The sequence below is a fragment of the Tursiops truncatus genome, chromosome 7 (assembly GCF_011762595.2).
Source record: "Tursiops truncatus isolate mTurTru1 chromosome 7, mTurTru1.mat.Y, whole genome shotgun sequence".
NCBI classification, from domain to species: Eukaryota; Metazoa; Chordata; class Mammalia; order Artiodactyla; family Delphinidae; genus Tursiops; species Tursiops truncatus.
This window is the reverse complement of record NC_047040.1, coordinates 58,897,383-58,916,160: the sequence shown is the minus strand read 5'-3', so window position 1 is coordinate 58,916,160 and position 18,778 is coordinate 58,897,383. Positions and strand designations below refer to the sequence as shown.

At 43.7% G+C, this 18,778-nt stretch overlaps 1 long non-coding RNA gene across 2 annotated transcripts; it reads right to left on the bottom strand.

The window, feature by feature from the left end:
* Positions 1-554: 554 nt before the first annotated feature.
* On the bottom strand, positions 555-13,655 carry LOC141279177 (uncharacterized). Of its 2 annotated transcripts, XR_012333096.1 has the most exons (3): positions 13,313-13,632; positions 12,137-12,264; positions 555-5,726 (listed from the first exon to the last, which is right to left on the bottom strand). It is a non-coding gene; the product is annotated as an uncharacterized lncRNA (long non-coding RNA). The 2 variants fall into 2 exon arrangements; XR_012333095.1 differs by lacking the exon at positions 555-5,726 and having other exon boundaries at positions 11,893-12,264; positions 13,313-13,655.
* Between the last annotated feature and the right edge of the window lie 5,123 nt (positions 13,656-18,778).

Sequence of the window (18,778 nt, the reverse complement as noted above, 5' to 3'; positions counted from 1 at the left end):
AACACACACACACACACACACACACACACACACACACACACACCACTTCCATCAGCCGGGAAGCAAGACAGTGTGGGTGTATGGTTTAGGTCACCGCGAGCGCAGTGAAAATAGCCAGCCACTTCCAAAACAGGCATGTGCTAATGTGAAAAGAGGGAGCCATTTCCTGAGCCAAAGAGAAATTGAATTGCTGGCTCACTTAACTGGATATTTCAGTCACAACGTTAACAAGTGAGTAATTTTCGTACTCAGTGAAAAAACCAACATTGAAAGAATGCTGTGGCACGTATTTGCCATTTATGCAAATATCTATTAAGACTGTCTAGCAAACGTGTTGTATCTCCTATGTGTTAAGTGTCAATGATTATAAAACATCATTAGAGTTAACAATATTACATGGTTTCCATGAAGTAAATGAACTCTACCTTTCTTGACAGTTCCACGACATCATTTAAGTAGACTCTTTCCAAACCAACGTTTACGATCTATTTTTTTTTAATGTATTACACATGCTGGTAACAAATCAACCCCCCCCACACACACCCAAAACAGCTGAAGTGCACCTCTGAGTTCAACACCTCTCCTTGGGGGTTTCTGCAGGTCAGTGTTCTCACGGTTCAGCTGAACATACCTATTAGCTCCTCTTCTCCATGTCAGCAGATGGACAGGTTGCCACTGTCTGGTGTCCTCACACAGCAAGTGCACCTTGCTGTTCACAGAGATGTGACCTAAAACGTTGTATGTTAACTTCATCTTTGTGGAGTACATCATATTTATAGGCACCAAGATAAGTTTTTACAAAAAATTTTATTGGAGTATAGTTGATTTACAATGTTGTGTTAGTTTCAGGTGTACAACAAAGTGAATCAGTTATACATATACAGATATCTACTCTCTTTTAGATTCTTTTCCCATATAGGTCATTACAGAATATTGAGTAGAGTTCCCTGTGCTTCCCAGTAGGTCCTTATTGGTTATCTATTTTATAATATAGTAGTGTGTATATGTCAATCCCAATCTCCCTGAACGCACTGAGAGAACCTGATACTCTATTTAAACATATCCTCTGCTGAATAACCATTGCTTGCTTCATATGTCTTTTTATATAAATATAGAATTAAGGTATCAAATTGTCCTAAAGAAAAAGAAATTGAATTTGAATTCTAAAGCATATAATCTGAGAGTTCTTTCACTGGGAATTCTGGCTCTCTCTTATTTTCATACGAAGGGGTAAACTTTGGGTCAGTGTCCTAGTTTCCTGGATTGAATGATCGTCAAGATTGGGCTTGTGTCTCACCTCCACTGGTGTCATCCCCAGTCTTCAATAGTAGAGCATTGTTCTCGCAGACAAAAGGCATTGAGACAAAAGCCACTGAGGTGTCACTCCAGAAACGATTTCCAAATAACGGCCAGGACTAACTTGCTGCCCCAGCTGGCAGAGAACACCCACTCTGAGCACCACCTACCTTTCACCTTTGGTGGAGAAGGAACCAGCCTGTGAGAGAATGAGGAGACTCACGCCCAGGTATTCACGCTTCCACTGCAAACGGACCTTGTAAAGACGGTCTCATTCCTGGACGGTTCCTCCTCTTCAGCCACTCTCAGGTTATTCCCACCTGAAATCGTATTCCAGCATTCCACCCAGTCCCTCAGGAGGACAACCCTCCCTTCAGAGTCCCCATCTGCTTCGTTCTCTCTGCGCCATAGCTTCAAAGATTCCTCTGGTCCCACCTCCAAGATTTTCACTGCATCTTCATTTTTCATTTCTGCGCTGGCATAATTTCCAAGAATCTTCTTCCAGATCCATCAATTCTAAGCAACGAGGAACCTTCAAGAGCTGACAATAACGCTGCAAAGCAGGGAGCTGCAAACGTATTTTTGATCTTCATTAGATTTACAACTTCAGAAATGTAGTGAATTCTCTAAAACAGATACTTTCATTTCAGGGTAACATGAAGAAAAATATAACGAGTGGTGCTTTGGACTGAACCGTGTCCCCCCAAATTTATATGTGCAAGCACTAATCCTCCGACTCCCACCCTATAAGGACACAACAAGACAGTGTCATGTCCAAGCCGGGAAGAGAACTCACCAGAACTCAGTCATTCTGGCACCCTGATCTCAGACTTCCAGCCTCCAGAACTGTGAGAAAATAAATTTCTGTTATTTGAGCCACCCAGCCTCTGGTATTTTGTTACGGCAGCCTGCAGCTGACTAATACTAGCGGCTTTGATTAAATTGTCCCTAAAATCCTTTCCAGCTCCAGATTCTTTGAACTTATATGTCTTTCATAAAAATGTTTATGCTGGTGTGGGTAGTGACGAGTGAGCGGGTACGGCCGGTGGGGAGTGGAACTGTTAGGGTCAGAGATTCGAAAAATAGTGAAGTAAGTGACAAACTATCAAAACTCTCAAAAGGCAGTAAAACCCTGTCCTGAGACTTATCTGATGCAAATTCTATCTTGATCTCCTCAAATACGAGTTAACACTATTCCCACTTTCGGATCGACCGGCCAGACTTTGATGCTCGAGTTCTAGAATGTGAGTGGAACACATACGATACTGATAAACCAAACAAAATTGTAGAATCTGCTTCAGGTATGGTGTAAAATATAAAATTCACTTTCACAACATACTCTGATTAGGTAAGCTATTAAGACTGACCAAGACTTTGTGATAGGATACTATTTCAGCTTGAGATAAGAGTAGAAGTAGATTGCTTTGATTTCAAGACATGGAAATTAAGCTGAATGCCTTTACATGCCAGGACTAGTGTCTCATCTGTTCTGGAAATTTTCCCTATCCTCTCCTCTTGGCCTCACCCTATGCACAGATCCACACAGACACACTCTCCATCACACCCCCAAACTACTCACACATAAGAATATCTGGCTCTATAGAGACAGAAGGTAGATTAGTGATTGCTTCAAGCAGAGGAGGGGTGATGAGCATAGGAAATAATAGCTAAAAAAGGTGGAGGTAATGAACTTTTTGAGGTGATGAACTATTCTCCACTGGAGTCTGGTAATGGTTGCACATATCTGTGAATATGCTAAAAACCACTGAATTGTATTCTTTAAAATGGGTGAATTGTATGATATAAAAATACAGTTCAATTACAACTGAATTAAACTCAATAAAGCTCTTGTTGAAATATATATCTGGGTTAAAGTTGAATGTCCACTTTGGAGGACAGCGGACAGGATGGAAGGTAGGGTAGAGAAGGAATAACAGAGCTGAAGTCAAGCCTTGTGGCCTAGACTGGACAGTAAGGGAACACAGGGTCATGGCTGTGGTTTCCTCATTGAACCACCCTCTTTGGAGGTCCAGGTCACAGCAGCAGGGTCATGGAAGTTTCTTCCACCTCATGCCGAGTGAAAATTCCTTCCCCATCCTCCCCCAGACAACTGAATCTTTGTCGGGGGCCTGACTTAGGAAGGACTTTGATTAGCATAAAGGATCATACAGGGGGAGGACGAGGAGTGAGTCATGTCTTAGAAAGCTGGGGTTGTTAAGGAGGCTGCAGGGCCCTGGGCTGGCCTCTCCAGCAGGAACACATTAACATGCAGATCTGGCAGAACGGTTTCCCCTCAGCCTTGCAACACACCTCCTGCCTGATTCCTATCCAAAATTCTAATTAATAGGAATTCATATTTTCACACAGCTCTGGCAGTTTGAATATGCAAGTGCCTATTCAATGCTCCAAAGACCCCAAGCACCCTTTCAATGCACATGGCTCCCTATACAAGGGCTCCTGAAATGCGGACGCTGTCTCCTTCACTGTCACCATCCTAAGAGCGTGGCAGCTGCACTCCCCAAAGCCAGCAAAGTGGGTTCTGTGCACAGAAGACATGCCTCAGCTCCCATCCACCATCTGCCTGGTTGGTGGGTGTGCAGCCTCAGCTCAGACAGACAGCTGCCCCTGACAATGGGGGAAACAGCAGCACTTCCTCCGCGCCTTTGGCAACAAGAAAAAAAAATTCTGCAGAAAGAATATGTAAAATTGCTGCAAATTTTGGATGCAACTGCTATTATGCCTCCTCACAGCTAAATGATCACACTCAGTAGGATGGGTTCTGTTTAGCAACTGTAACAATTAGGCACATTTATACAGAATAAGACACTAACAAGGCTAAAAGACTATTGTCCTGGACAAAGGGTTCCTCTCATAGGCTCTTCCATATAATAAATGATACCTTTAAAAAAAATGCTCTTTCAAAACCCTTCTTTTAAGGAAAATGACTGTCACTAATTATTTTGTTGTGAGCACAAATAAAAATTACTTTCTTCAAAAATTCTAACTCGAAATAAATTACTCTAGTCAAAAAGATGTACTCAATTAATTCTCTATTAAGGGTGTTGTAAAATCTAAGTGATTGTTCTTGGGTGCTGCATAATAAAGTTAGGCAGTTCCAGGAAAACATTTATCACTTGGCTAAGTAATTAGAGTATTTACTTAGAAAAACTTCTATAAGTTAAAAAAAAAAAGACTCAAGAATTATTTATACAAGTCAAGTCTCTGAAGAAAAGGGAAAATACACACAAATAGAACTATAAAGAACATATCTCTTTTAAGGAAAGAAGCACCCAAATTTTCAAATGTGTCTTATTTGAGTCCCTGCACAGTTATCCCTCAGCTGCCCAAGCTCAGGTGTCCCCTTCCTGATCACCCCACAATTTCATCAATGCGCAACTGCTTCAGTGATGTGCACAGAGTTGTGAACGTTAGTTCTTTAGTTAAAATAACTCAGATTTTTTTGGACAAAGCACCTCCTAGAAGAAATGTCACATAATCTAAAATGGGAAACTTTGGGGGGATTACTCAGTGACAGATTATCCAAATCAGTTAGAATTATGCTCAATTGTGGGTAAAAAGAAACTCTTTAGGATTCACAACTAACAATGGCTTAAACAGTATAGAAGCTTATTTCTCTTGCATGTAAAAGAATATGGCTTCATGTCATTGGCAGGGAGCTGGCCTCCTCTTACTAAGCTGCTGCTATAATATCGTCAACATGTCCCACCTCATAGTGCAAGATGGCTGCTCAGACTCCAGCCATCTTATCTCCATTACAGCCAGCCAAAGGAGGAAGGGAAGAAGAACATGACCATTCCCTTTAAGGCCACCCCCTGGAAGCTGCACACAACATTCCACCGACCAGACTTCAGTGGTCCTAGTAACTGCAACAAGGGCTAGAAAATGCAGTCTTTATTCTAGGCATCCATGTGCCTAGAATAAAGAAAGGATATTGGGAAACAAATAGCTGTCCCTCTCACAGCATCTGAGAAGCAAACTGCTGCTAACCATGAGGCCCCACCCTGCAATAACTTAGGGCTTCATTATTATTGCTGGACACGTGGTTCAGCAGAAATTGAAGGGTAAAGGTCACCTGCAGTCAACACACTAACAGCAGTATCCCCCCAGACCAGGGAGGCGCAAACTGTCTGTGAAGGCCTGGATAGGAAGTGTCTTATGCGCTGCGGGCCATACAATCTCTGCTTCAACTATTCAACTCTGTCGTCGTAGCACAAAAGAAGCCATAGAAGGGCTTCCCTGGTGGCGCAGTGGTTGAGAGTCCGCCTGCCGAGGTAGGGGACACGGGTTCGTGCCCCGGTCCGGGAAGATCCCACATGCCGCGGAGTGGCTGGGCCGGTGAGCCATGGCCGCTGAGCCTGCGCATCCGGAGCCTGTGCTCCGCAACCGGAGAGGTCACAACAGTGAGGGGCCTGCGTACCGGAAAAAAAAAAAAAAAAAGCCATGACCTCAGGGCAAAACCAAATCCCAAACTGAGACAAAGGGTCAAGGCTCATGACATACTGCCCGAAGTGTTATTTGTCGGCCAGGGACAAAGATGGGCATCTTAGAAGTACCAATTCAACCTCTGACAAAGCTCCTCCACACCTCCAGCCCATTTCCTTCTTTTTTTGACCATAAAAGTGATAGTTATTAATTGGCCGATGACACAAATTAGCCTCTTCCATTCCAGACCGGGCCCGGAGCGGCTGGGCCCGTGGGCCATGGCCGCTGAGCCTGCGCGTCCGGAGCCTGTGCTCCGCAACGGGAGAGGCCACAACGGTGAGAGGCCCGCGTACTACAAAAGAAAAAAAAAAAAAAAAAGAAGCCATAGAAGATGCATAAACACATGGGTGCTGCTGTGTTCCAGTCAAACTTTACCAAAAATGCCAACAACGGCTCCAGACCACTGGTCTCCTTACAACTACTGATTCTGTACCTCTACAAAAAATGTTTGAGCAACTCATTTATTTATGTTTATTTATGAAACACATATGTAATACTGTACTAACATATGTACGTGGAATCAAAGGGGGAGGTTTAAAATATGTAAGTAGAACTTCCTCATATTTTCTTCCCATGCCCCAAAGGACTGTCTTGTACACCCCACTTAGGGTGACCACACTGGTCAGTCTGACATTTGCAGGTGCTGTTTACTGAGCGCCACTGTGTGCCAACATTCTGCCTGGACCTCAGGACACAACGACTGATTAACCGTATCCCTGACCTAAGGGAGCTGGAGTCCTAGGAAAAGGGGAGAGATATTTAGGCGAACACTGTGATGCTCTGTCCAGATTTCCCTTACAGGAAGAGCTGGTGCAGCAAAGGTTAGGAGTGCTGTGGACAGATAGGGACCCGTGCCCAGGGCCTGCTCAGCAGTGGGGAGCCTCACCCACGCCCAGTGACTGATTCCTGTGTGGGTACAAAGGCCATCTCCAGAGCTCCCTTGGGGTCAGCCAAGCTGTCCCTGGCCTGCCTGGGCCTGCCCTCTCCCTCTGCCCACTCAAGCTTCCTCTTCCCTTCTTGCCAAAAGCACTGATGCCGAGGGGACTCCGCCGTGTTAACATGTCCGTGACAGACACATAACAACAGTGTACCGAAGCCTTTCAAGTGCATTCTGTGAGAATTTAGGGAGGGCACAGATAATGGCTGCTCCCTTTGGCCTGAGGCACCTCAGTCTACTTGTATGTATGGGCGGGGGAGGCAAGGAGAATGGATGTGGCAGAGGGAAAGTCATTTTTTAAAACTTCTTCGGGATGGTTTAGCCTCAAACCAAGTCTTAAACAATCCCTGGTGTTTGCCAGGATGGGGAGAGAAAGAGAAGAGCATTCCTGGCAAAGGAAGAAGCATGAGCACCAACTGACAAAACCACATGGTACGTTTGGAGGACCTGCAAATTTATGTTATGTCTAGATCACAAATAACTAAAGTAACAGAGGCCAGCTGATGGTGTTTCTAACGACATTCTAATGAGTTTGGACTGTATGCCCCAGGTTCTTGCTACTAGTAGTGTGTTCCCTGGACCAGTACCAGCAGCATCACCTGAGAGCTCATTCCAACTGCAGAAACTCAAGCCCCATCCCCAGACCTACTGAATCAGAATCTGCATTTTAACAAGCTCCCCAGGTGATCTGTGAGCACATAATGTAATTTGAGTAGCATGGCTCTAGGCGACTGACCCCTAAAGTGTAGTGCACAAAACCATCTACTAGGGGTGTGGGAAGAAAATAGTGAAATATCTATTATATTAATCTTATCTCATCCTTTAAAACATCTATTTTGGCATATTTATATCCTATATAATGTATCAGTACAACACTACCTGCATATAATTTATAAATAAATACATACATAGATCGGAAGTGCATGCTCAGAAACATTTGGAGACACCCCACACACTCTCCGGGCAACAGGAAGGCACTGAAGGCTTTTATGCTGAGAGGGTCATGACCAGAGTTACTGCTCAACAGATTACCTGGAAGCCAGTGGCATGGTAAGCTGACTGGAGGAGGGCAAGACAGGAGGTGGGGAGATCTGTTAGGTTGGGTTTTTTTAGATTTTTGGTTAGGAAAGATTTTTTTTAGACTATTTTAAAAAGCAGGTTTTAGGTTCACAGCAAAATTGAGAGGGAGATACAGAGATTTTCCATATATCCCCTGCCCCAAATGCATAACCTTCCCCGTTATCCACATCACTCCTCAGAGTGGTACGTTTGTTACGACTGACAAACACATCATTATCACTTAGAGTCCATAGTTTACGTTAGGGTTCACTATTGGTGTTGTACATTCCATGGGTTTGGACAAATGTGTAACGACATGTATCCATTATTATAATGTCATACAGAGTATTTTTCACTACCCTAAAATCCTCTGTGCTCTGCCTATTCATCCCTCACCCCACCTCCCAACACCCTGAAACCACTGATCGTTTTTCTGTCTCCATAATTTCTCCTTTTCCAGAACGTCATGTAGTTGGAATCATACAGTGTGTAGCCTTTTCAGGTTGGTAAAATGCACTTAAGTTTCTTTCATGGCTTGATAACTCATTTCTTTTTAGCACTAAATAATATTCCATTGTCTGGATGTATCACAGTTTATTGATCCATTCATCTACTGAAGGACATCTTGGTTGCTTCCAAGTTTTGGTAATTATGAATAAAGCTGCTATAAACATTCGTGTGCGGGCTTTTGTGTGGATATAAGTTTTCAGCTCCTCTGGGTAAATACCAAGGAGCACGATTGCTGGATCATATGGTAAAAGTATGTTTAGTTTTGTAAGAAATTGCCAGACTGTCTTTCAAAGTGGCTGTACTATTTTGCATTTCCACCAGCAATGTAGGAGAATTCCTGTTGTTCCACATCTTTGTCAGCATTTGGTGTTATCGGTGTGCCAGATTTTGGCCATTCTAACAGGTGTGTAGCGCTATCTCATTCTTATTTTAATTTGCATTTCCCTGATAACATATGATGTGGAGATCTTTTCGTATGCTTATTTGCCATCTGTACATCTTCTTTGGTGAGTTGTCTGCTAAGGTCTTTGGCCCCTTTTTTTTTTTTTTTCTTTTGCGGTACGCGGGCCTCTCACTATTGTGGCCTCTCCCCTTGTGGATCACAGGCTCCGGACGCGCAGGCTCAGCGGCTATGGCTCACGGGCCTAGCCGCTCCGCGGCATGTGGGATCTTCCCGGACCGGGGCACGAACCTGTGTCCCCTGCCTCAGCAGGCGGACTCTCAACCACTGCGCCACCAAGGAAGCCCTGGCCCATTTTTTAATCATTTTTTTCTTATTGTCGAGTTTTAAGATTTCTTTGAATATTTTGAATAATAGTCCATCAGACATGTCTTTTGCAAATATTTTCTCCCAGTCTATGGTTTGTTCTCTCATTCTCTTGACATTGTCTTTCACAGAGCAGAAGTTTTTAATTTTAATGAAGCCATCTTATCGATTATTTCTTTCATAGATCAGGTCTCTGGTGTTGTATCTAAAAAGTCATCACCATACCAAAGGCCATGTAAGTTTTCTCCTGTTATTTTCTGAGAGTTTTATAATTTTGATTTTACATTTAGATCAGTGATCCATTTCGTGTTAATTTTTGTGAAGGGTATATGTTTTGTGTCCAGATTCATTTTTTTGCATGTGGATGTCTGGTTGTCCCAACACCATATTTGAAAGACTACCTTTGCTCCACTGAATTGCCTTTGATCCTTGTCAAGGTCATTGACTATATTTATGGGGGTCTATTTCTGGGTTTTCAGTTCTGTTCCCTTGACCTGTTTGTCTAGTCTTTCACCAATACTACATTTCTTGATTATGATAGCTTTAAAGTGTCTCGAAGTTCAGTAGTGTTAGCTTTCCAACTTTGTTCTTCTCCTTCAATATTGTGTTGGCCACTCTGGGTCTTCTGAATCTCCATATAAACTTCAGAATCAGTTTGTTACTATCCATGAAATAACTTGCTGGGATTTTGAAAGGGATGGATTTAATCTATAAATCAATTTGGGAAGAGGTAACATCCTGACCATATTGAGTCTTTCTATGCATGAACATGGAATATCTCTCCATTTATTTAGTTCTTTGATTTCATTCTTCAGAGTTTTGTAGTTTTACTCATATAGATCTTGTACATGTTTTGTTAGATTTATATCTAGGTATTTTATTTTGGAAGGTGCTAATGTAAATGGTACTGCGTTTTTAATTTCAAATTCCATTGTTCATTGTTTGGCTTCTGTATATAAACCTGGTATTCTGCAACCTTGTTATAATTGCTTATTAGTTCCAGGAGATTTTTTTTTGTCAATTCTTTAGGCATAACGATTAACATAGGTAATCATGTCACTTGCAAACAAAGACTATTTTATTACTTCCTTCCCAATAAGTACATTTTTTATTTCCTTTCTTCACTTTATTGTATTAGCAAGGACTTCCGCTATGATACTAAAAAGCTGTGGTAAGAGGAAACATCCTTGCTTTGTACCTGATCTTTTTTTTATTATTATTTATTTTTTGGCTATGTTGGGTCTTCATTGTGGTGCACAGGCTTCTCATTTCAGTGGCTTCTCTTGTTGCGGAGCACGGGCTCTAGGCGCGTGGGCTTCAGTAGTTGTGGCTCGCAGGCTCTAGAGCGCAGGCTCAGTAGTTGTGGCGCACGGGCTTAGTTGCTCCGCGGCATGTGGGATCTTCCCGGACCAGGGCTCGAACCTGTGTCCCCTGCATTGGCAGACGGATTCTTAACCCCTGGGCCACCAGGGAAGTCCCTGTACCTGATCTTAATGGGGAAACTAAGTCTCTCACCATCAAGTATGATGTCAGCTGTAGGTTTTTTTGTAGATAGCTCCTCAACTTTATTAAGTTGAGAAATTTCCCCTCTATTCCTAGTTTACTGAGACCTGTTAGGTTTTTACATACAACAACTAGAATTGAAAACCTGTCCCACATGAAGGGAAAGGAGGCTTCAGACTCTCAACGTTCATTTGGAGAAAGAAGTCTATGTCAGGAGAGCCTCGGTGCTCTTTAATGGACAGGGAGCCTCCCATGGGAGCTGTGGGACTTCTTTCAAGCGAGCTAGATCACAGCAAGTTACCAGGTTTCCCTCAGAAATCTGCTTCAAAACTTTGATTTGCCTAAGAGTCAAGGACAGAGTACTGACCTGACTGCTTCACCCCATCGTGGCTGTGTGTTTTTGCACCATAACTTCACCATCTCCCTTCTCACTTCTCCTGGAGGTTATTCCTGACCTGAGAGAGCTCTCTAACACTCCTGGCCATAGATCAACAGCTGCCACAGGCAGTGAGAAACACCCCATGAAGCAGTCCCAGAGCTCAAATCTCTGCCCCTAGCTCCTCCCTCTTGGTAGAAGTTCAAACACATTCAAACATGAATCTACTCCCATTACTTAGATTAAGGGGACCAAGGAACCGTGTTTCTTACCAGTTTTTTGCCCCATCCCATATGCCAGCCTCCACATGTTGCTTTTGAATATTCTAAATGTTCCTAGGCTAAAGCCAAAGATTAATCTAAACAGGGTGATAACCAGTATGGCCCAGACCCCTACCGACTGGAATGGATACTAGCCTGGCTGGGACAGAGCCTGGCAACCCCCGGTTAAGGCAGGCATTAGTCCTTTGGCTGCTGGATGGCAGAGCAGTGTGGAGACCTAAGGGAGGGACCTGAGGGGGCTGGACTTTTACCAACTTTTTACCAACAAATGAGCAAATATTTCAATGTTGTAACAACCAGTACAGCCTTTCTGGTGTATACCAGTTTGAATGAGGGGCCTAAGTAGATGGATAACATTTGGCTGTTTTACTAAAGTTTTTCCCCATCTTCTCTCTTATGCATGAGACAGAAGGTGCCCCGGACCACAACCCACTGGGAGCTTTTCTCCCTGGAGAGATTACTGAAGAAACTAAACACGCACATAACTGCAGAACCTTTCTTAGAAGTGTTATCTGAGCAAAATAGCGCTATCTTAAAAATCACAATGCCACCCTCACCATACTCTAAACTTGACTCCAGCTAGCACTGAATAAATGTACATTTTTTTCATCCTAATTGTTTTCAGACCACCGACTAGAATTACAGCATGAAAAGGCCGCTGTCATGTTCAGTATACATTTTTAATAGACATCTTTAAACATTTAGACAAAATATTATTTTTAAACGGCAATTCTTTAACTGGTAAATGTAATTATCTAACTTTAAAGGAAAAAAAAAAAGCTGACAATCAAAATATTCTGTCACTGCTTTACCGAAGCACCTAAAATATCTTTTCAGCAAATGAAATGATTCTTTATTTTATGCTTTTAAAAATGCATTAGGGTAATTGCTCTGCAACAAATCACCTTCTCTGCTCCAAGCTCGACTGCCACATCCCTCACGTGTCCATCAACTGTGCACATTGTCATGATCTGATGATCGCCTGGGGTGAATCCCCCAACAGCATGTTTATAAGAGTATTCAGTTGAGCAATCTGCAAAATAATTATATTTCAATGGAGATATTATGCTGTGAAAAAAATCTATTTTATGTCAAGTGCTAAATGAAGCAGTTATAGAACCAAGGCACATTTATTGGTGCTTCTAATCAAAGCAAATAACTTTTGCAAGCTGATCATTCCATTGTTTTCTTGCAATTTTAATTTGCTTCCTTAATAACAAAAATATACTTTTCAACCAGCAGTCGTCACTTTACTTCTGAGTGAACAAAACGCTAGATCTTTTTTTTTTAAACAATTCCTGGTTTACCATCTCCATATGGTTGGAATCTATTTTCCCAAAGTCCTATGGTTAAAAAAAAAAATTGTACAGAAGTTAGTCTCCTTACAAAGGTTGTCTCAAAGTCCACATTTTCCTTAAGTCCAAAGGGGGACTAAGGGACCTTTAACCCTATCTGTTGGTGGCAGAAGAGTTGAGGAACTTTTGCTCCGATGCACTTCATTTGTTCCTTTGTAAAGTTTAAGGTTCAAACCCGAGAAGGTTCTTTGTAGGTTTCAAGTTGAATGCATCCTGCTTTCTTTCAACATGCAGTCATCACCACCGCAACAGCGAGAGCCCCGAGCTTACCTCTTAGGACCAGATTTCAAACCATGCATTTGTATTTCCAGAAAATGTTGAGTACATAAAGAAATCACTCTTTTCAGCTTCAAAATGTAATAAAAAGCCGTAGACTTTCACCATACCTCAGCAAGCCTGACCACAAACACTGTGACATAGAGTATTGATGAATTTCTCATGAGAATAATAGTTCACATTTCCTGAAGGCTCACGATGTGCCGGGTCCTCCTTTAAGTGCTCTTAAGTCTCCCCTCTTCTAAAACTCACAACAATCCTATGACATATAGTCTCTGAGTAGCCCGTTTCACAGATGGGGAAGCTAAGGCTAGAGAGATAAAGTAACTTGCCCAACGATCTAGCCAGTTTTCCTAGATGTCCTCTGTCAGTGCTCAACAGATATTGACCCACAGCCCCACACCTGCTTAAGAAAGTCTTCTCCCACAAAAAAACATTTAAAGTCCTTACCCACATCCCAGTGGTCCACCAAATCTGAGTGCTGGTCAAAGTCACTTGAACAGCCAAGTCCACCACATAATGAAGATGCAGGGAATGGAGGTCCCAGGACCTCGGGGTATCCTTTTCTCTAAGGCTCAACAAGCACTAGCCCGAGAGAAAGTTCTTCCCTCCTCCTCCCTCTTTCAACCTTATTTGCAGAAAAGACCCATTTGAAATCCTATCCAAACCTCACAGTAGGATTTCCCTCTCTACTATCTGCCTGTTTTCAAGCAGGAAGTGTGACTCATCACAACACTGTGATCGGAAGAGCTTACAGAGGGCTCTTGGCCTGGCTCTGATTACACCGCACTCCTTCAGCGCCAGTCAGCCGCTGCCCCAGGAGGATGCTCCGTCTCCACTTCACCCCCAAACCTGGCTCGGAGGCCCCAGAAGGGGGAGAGGGCGCCTTCCAGCTTCTGGCCGCCCCAGGACAAAGCCGTTGACGGTGCCGCTTGCTCTACCCTCTCCACCTCCCGTTCCTGCCCTCCAGCCACCCTGCTCTACGCGCTTGTCATCAGGAAGCCTGTGCCATCTATAAGGGACTGATTATTACTGCTGAGAAATAGTGGTGATATGTACTCAGAACTGAGCAACTTAAAAAAAAAAAAGAGGGCAATGATTTACTCCGGGGAAAAAAGGTAGTTTGAGGAAAAATGATTGTTACACTTATTGACTAGATAGTGAACAACATTCACTCAGTCGTAACGATGTAAACACGAATATTAATTGAACAAAAATTGCAATATGTAAGGGTTGAAGGTGAGAAGGGAGGGAGGTAAAGTAGAGAGCTAAATCGTCATCTACCGCAAGAGAAAGTCAAGCGGAAAGGACTAAAGCGTGAAGTAACAGTGTGAGCGCGGGATCTGGAAATAAGGGGGTAAATACCGGAAGAAACAGTTTAAAAAACTGAAAGTGGTCGCCTCTGGAAGAAAAGATTCGAGGTGGGAGGAAGAAGGCAGAGGCCTTCTGCTCTTTGTTATAAGCCTTTCTCCTTGGTTAACCATGTGCATGTATTGCCTTAATAAACTTCCCTGGTGGCGCAGTGGTTGAGAGTCCGCCTGCCGATGCAGGGCATGCAGGTTCGTGCCCCGGTCTGGGAAGATCCCACATGCCGCGGAGCGGCTGGGCCTGTGAGCCATGGCCGCTGAGCCTGCGCGTCCGGAGCCTGTGCTCCGCAACAGGAGAGGCCACAACAGTGAGAGGCCCTCGTACCACAAAACAAAAACAAAAACAAAAAAAACAAAAACACGTAAGTTAAGTTAAAGGTACAATCAAATGAGATACTGTTTGTAAATGACTCCGGTGCCTGGAACACAGCGAGCGCACACTAAGGCTGATAGCGCAGCTGCTCCTGCACTGTCCCTGCTCCGCTGCCAGCCCGTGGGCAGAATCTCCCGCTGCCCGTGCCACATCTTGTGTTCGTACTACGGATGATGACTGCATTTGGGGTTCTGTCTCAGGCTTCCCCTCCACTTCCATCACGCTGCCTTCCTGCTGCTGCTTGTTTCTGGCTTTCCTGTCTGCTGCTCCCTCCGTCTAGAAGGCTTGCCTCCCAGATGTTCTCACCTACTCACCCTTCAGTCCCTCTCAAAGTCACCCTCCAACAGAGGCCCTCCCCTGCCATCCTAGCTAAAATAGCACTTCTGATCCTCTTTCGTCTCTCCCCTCGCCCTACCGTATCTCATTAAGTATCCGTTCACCTACCCATTCCCTCTCTCTCAAAGGAATATCAGCTTCCAAAGGGCAAGGACTGTCTTCACTGATGTGTCCTCAGCACTGGAACCAGGCCTAGTAGGTATTTAAGTGGATAGAAGGCTGAATGGGTGGGAAGATGGGTGAATAAATAAATGAAAGCTGGTTTGGAGGTTCTAGCAGGAGCTCCCCTGACTGAAGAACGGTCCACCTCTATCAGAGGAGGTCATCCTTGTAGACTGGGCACATGGGAGGGACACACGCAGAGCAGTGAGGAAGGGGACACCGCCTAGCCAACCAGATCAGCGTCACGTCCACTGAGTGAGTGAACGAATGCTCTCAGGCTATGAAAGGGTCTCAGCCTATGGCTTGTGCAGTCCTTGCGTTAAGATGACTTCCAGGTGGACCCACGTTGTTTCCAGAGATTGCTGCCTCTGTCCTTATCTCTGCTTTACCCATCAAAGCCTGCCACACCCGTTCCTTCCCCTCCTGCCTCGTCACATTTCTTCCAACTGCAGGTCTCCATCTCTCAGGAAGAAACCTACTTGGAGCTTCTTCAATTGATGAGGTCAAAACATATTTTGCATAGTCAGATAGCTTTCGTAAGTTCTGGACATCAGGTTTCCAAGAGCACAGAACAAGGACAGCTACTAGAGTGACATAATAATGAACGCAAATGCACTTGACAGAGAAAAAGTCCCAGGAAATTGCACTGTTGTCTGTCTCATTTGTACTCATGGGATTTTAATTTTTGGAGGCAACAGAGTGGCAACACAGAGAGGCAGTGCCACCGAAAGATTTTTATCACTTACATCTCCCGAGAGGCACACGGCGTCTTGCAGCACCACGCACGGTGAGGAAACAGAAGGAGGCTCAAGGGGAAAGCCTTTGCTGTGTTTTCCACAGAAAAGACAGAGCAGGGTAAACAGCTTGAAGGATTTGCTAGTTTGAACTCTGTGGGTGGTCTCTGGTCTATCGGGGTGGTCTCTAGCTGTCTGGGACCTGGTCTGGGGGACTTAGGGCAGGGAGAATATTGGCTTGATATGTGAGAATTAGGTGATAAGGAGGGTCAGAGCATGGGCTCTGGATTGATGGAGAGATAAACTGTGGCCCTTAGTTTGGCCCTGCAATTAATGGGTGCCAAATAGACAGCTGTGGAATCTAAGAAACAGTCAGAACATCTGCACCATAATATTAACAGGTCTTTCCTTTACTTGGCCAAAGGTAGATACTGCAGCTAAGGAGAGAGTGGGCGACTAGCAGGTTCTAGACTCACCTGTCTCCTGAAGAAGTCTTTAAAAATGTGCTTTGCGCCGTCTACTGATTTCTGTCAGCACCAAAAATTATCTTTAAAAACATGTAGTGTCATTAACCAATCAAAATCTTTAACAATTCATATCTCTACAATTCTTTTAACAAAAACCAGATATACTACTGTAACTTGTAAGATTCAGAAACTTCCAGTAGATAGCAAGGAAAGGTAAAAAAATCCAAACTCAGATGCTCTTGAGAAATTGGTAGGCTTTTATTTTACCAGTAACATTAGAAACATCCATTCTAGAATCAGAAAAAATACTTTTCTCAAGTTAATAAAAATCAATAACCTCAAATCATAAAGAGGCGATTGGACCCCTCTCTAATTCACACACCACATCAATATGGATTGTGAAATTGAAAAAAAAGTTGACTTATCATGATTTGGTTTAAAGATGAATGTAAATCCCCCCACCCCTGATGATGTTAAAATATTGTTAGGAAAGCTTAATATCTCCACGATCAAGGATCTCTGTTCTTGGTGGTATCAGCAACGTTCAGAAACTTCCACCGAGCCTTTCTTCTATCCCCGTGTAACTTCCCGTCTTTGAAAAACGATGCCAAATAAACCAACATGCATTTATGTACTGTGAGTGCCTTGAAGGTTATGCATCTTTTGGTCCTTATCTAGGAGACACAGCAGAGCCACACGATCATAAGATTTGGACCAAGTAACATGTATGAAATGATGAAAGGAAAATTAAGAATTTAACTGGGTTGAACCAATTAAATCAGGGACCAGGTGGGCTACAATACCACAACAAAATTTCACAGAGAAAGAAGTCTCAGGGACTCCCCTGGCAATCCAGCTGTTAAGACTCTGTACTTCCACTGCAGGGGGCACGGGTTTGACCCCTGGTCGGGGAATTGAGATCCCACATGCCGCGCAGTGCGGCCAAAAAGAAAAGAAAGGAAAAAAAAGTCTCAGACCGGGACTCAGTGACTGGGTAGGCCCGAGGGAAATGGAGGACAAACCTGTCATTTTCCCAGGTGCATAAAAGGATGACTGAAGGGAGAGGGACAGAAGCCAGAATGCAGTGAGTCAGACGAAGTGTTGGCTTGTACGGTCATAGGGAGCTACGGAGGGATTTAGATGGAAGGAATGGCTTATTAAAAGCAGTATTTGGGGGCAGATGGTATGAGGTGTGTGCCATCGCACAGGAGGTTCTTAGAAGAATCCAGGCATAAGACCGTAGGCCACAGGGAAAAGGACAACCCCTGGAGATATTTTAAAGAGAGAAATGGCCCAGTATTCTAAGTGAGGGGGGCAAAACCATGTGGAGGTTAAGAGCATGGGCCAGGGCCAAAGGAAAAAAAAAAGGGGGGGAATTCCCTGGCTGTCCAGTGGTTTGGACTTGGCACTTCCACTGCCAGGGCCCAGGTTCAATCCCTGGTGGGGAAGATACTGCAAGCCTCATGCGCCGGCCAGGGGTTTCTGGAGACCTGTCCCTCCACTTATGACTGAATGACCTTGGGCACACTGATGAGTTCTTTCACCTGAGACATGGAACAATGATGCCTACCGCCAAGGACTGTTGTGAGGATTAAAGGCCCGGAAACATGTTAGCACAGTGTCTGGGGCATAGTGTCCAATAAATGGACAATAGTATTTTTGATTATTTAAATTTTAAAATTATTATTAAGGGAGCAGACTCACTGATCATTTCCACATTTCCAACCGAGGGGTACCACAGACAGAACTGGGAGAGAAAGGCTCCATCGGGAGGTGAGCAGCGAGTCCCAGTGACCTGAGACTTAAGCTGACTTCACGTGGAGAGCGAGCATTCCAGTGGAGGTCCCTACAAAATTAAAACCCGGCAGTTCCTATCTAAGCACACAAATAAAATCCAGAAATGAAAGGTGCTCTTCAGGAAACAAAATCTTAGGGAACCTGCTAAATTTTACTTCCAAAGCCTGTTTCTTGTAAGACTTTGCTGAAAAGAAAACTAACAATTCTTTGGAAAGCATATACTTTGTTCAGTGATGAAAAAAAAAAAAAGAAAACAAACAAAACATGAAGGGCACTCAGAGTTAAAAAACAGAGAAAGAAAAGTTTCTGAAATTTGATCAATTGGTCCTGAAATTGACCATACTTAGAACAAACAATTGAATGATTTCTATTTTTTCTGCATGTGTTTCTCCATCTCCGGCCTTCTATAATAAAAGTTTGCAATAGTCAATTCTCAATTAACTTTGTTAATGGAGAGGAGCGGTGACATAGATAAAAACAAACTACAGATAACACAAAAATGATTTACTGCCACTCATAGGTTCCACTCAACCCCCAGCCTCCCGTCTTCTCAAAGCCCTCCAATCAGCGCCTTCAGACCCACAGTGTGTGGTGTCAGAAGGAGACTGTGGGTCACACAGATAATCTACTCAAGGGTAATGGATTTGACTACAATTTAGCATTGATTAATTATAGTGTCC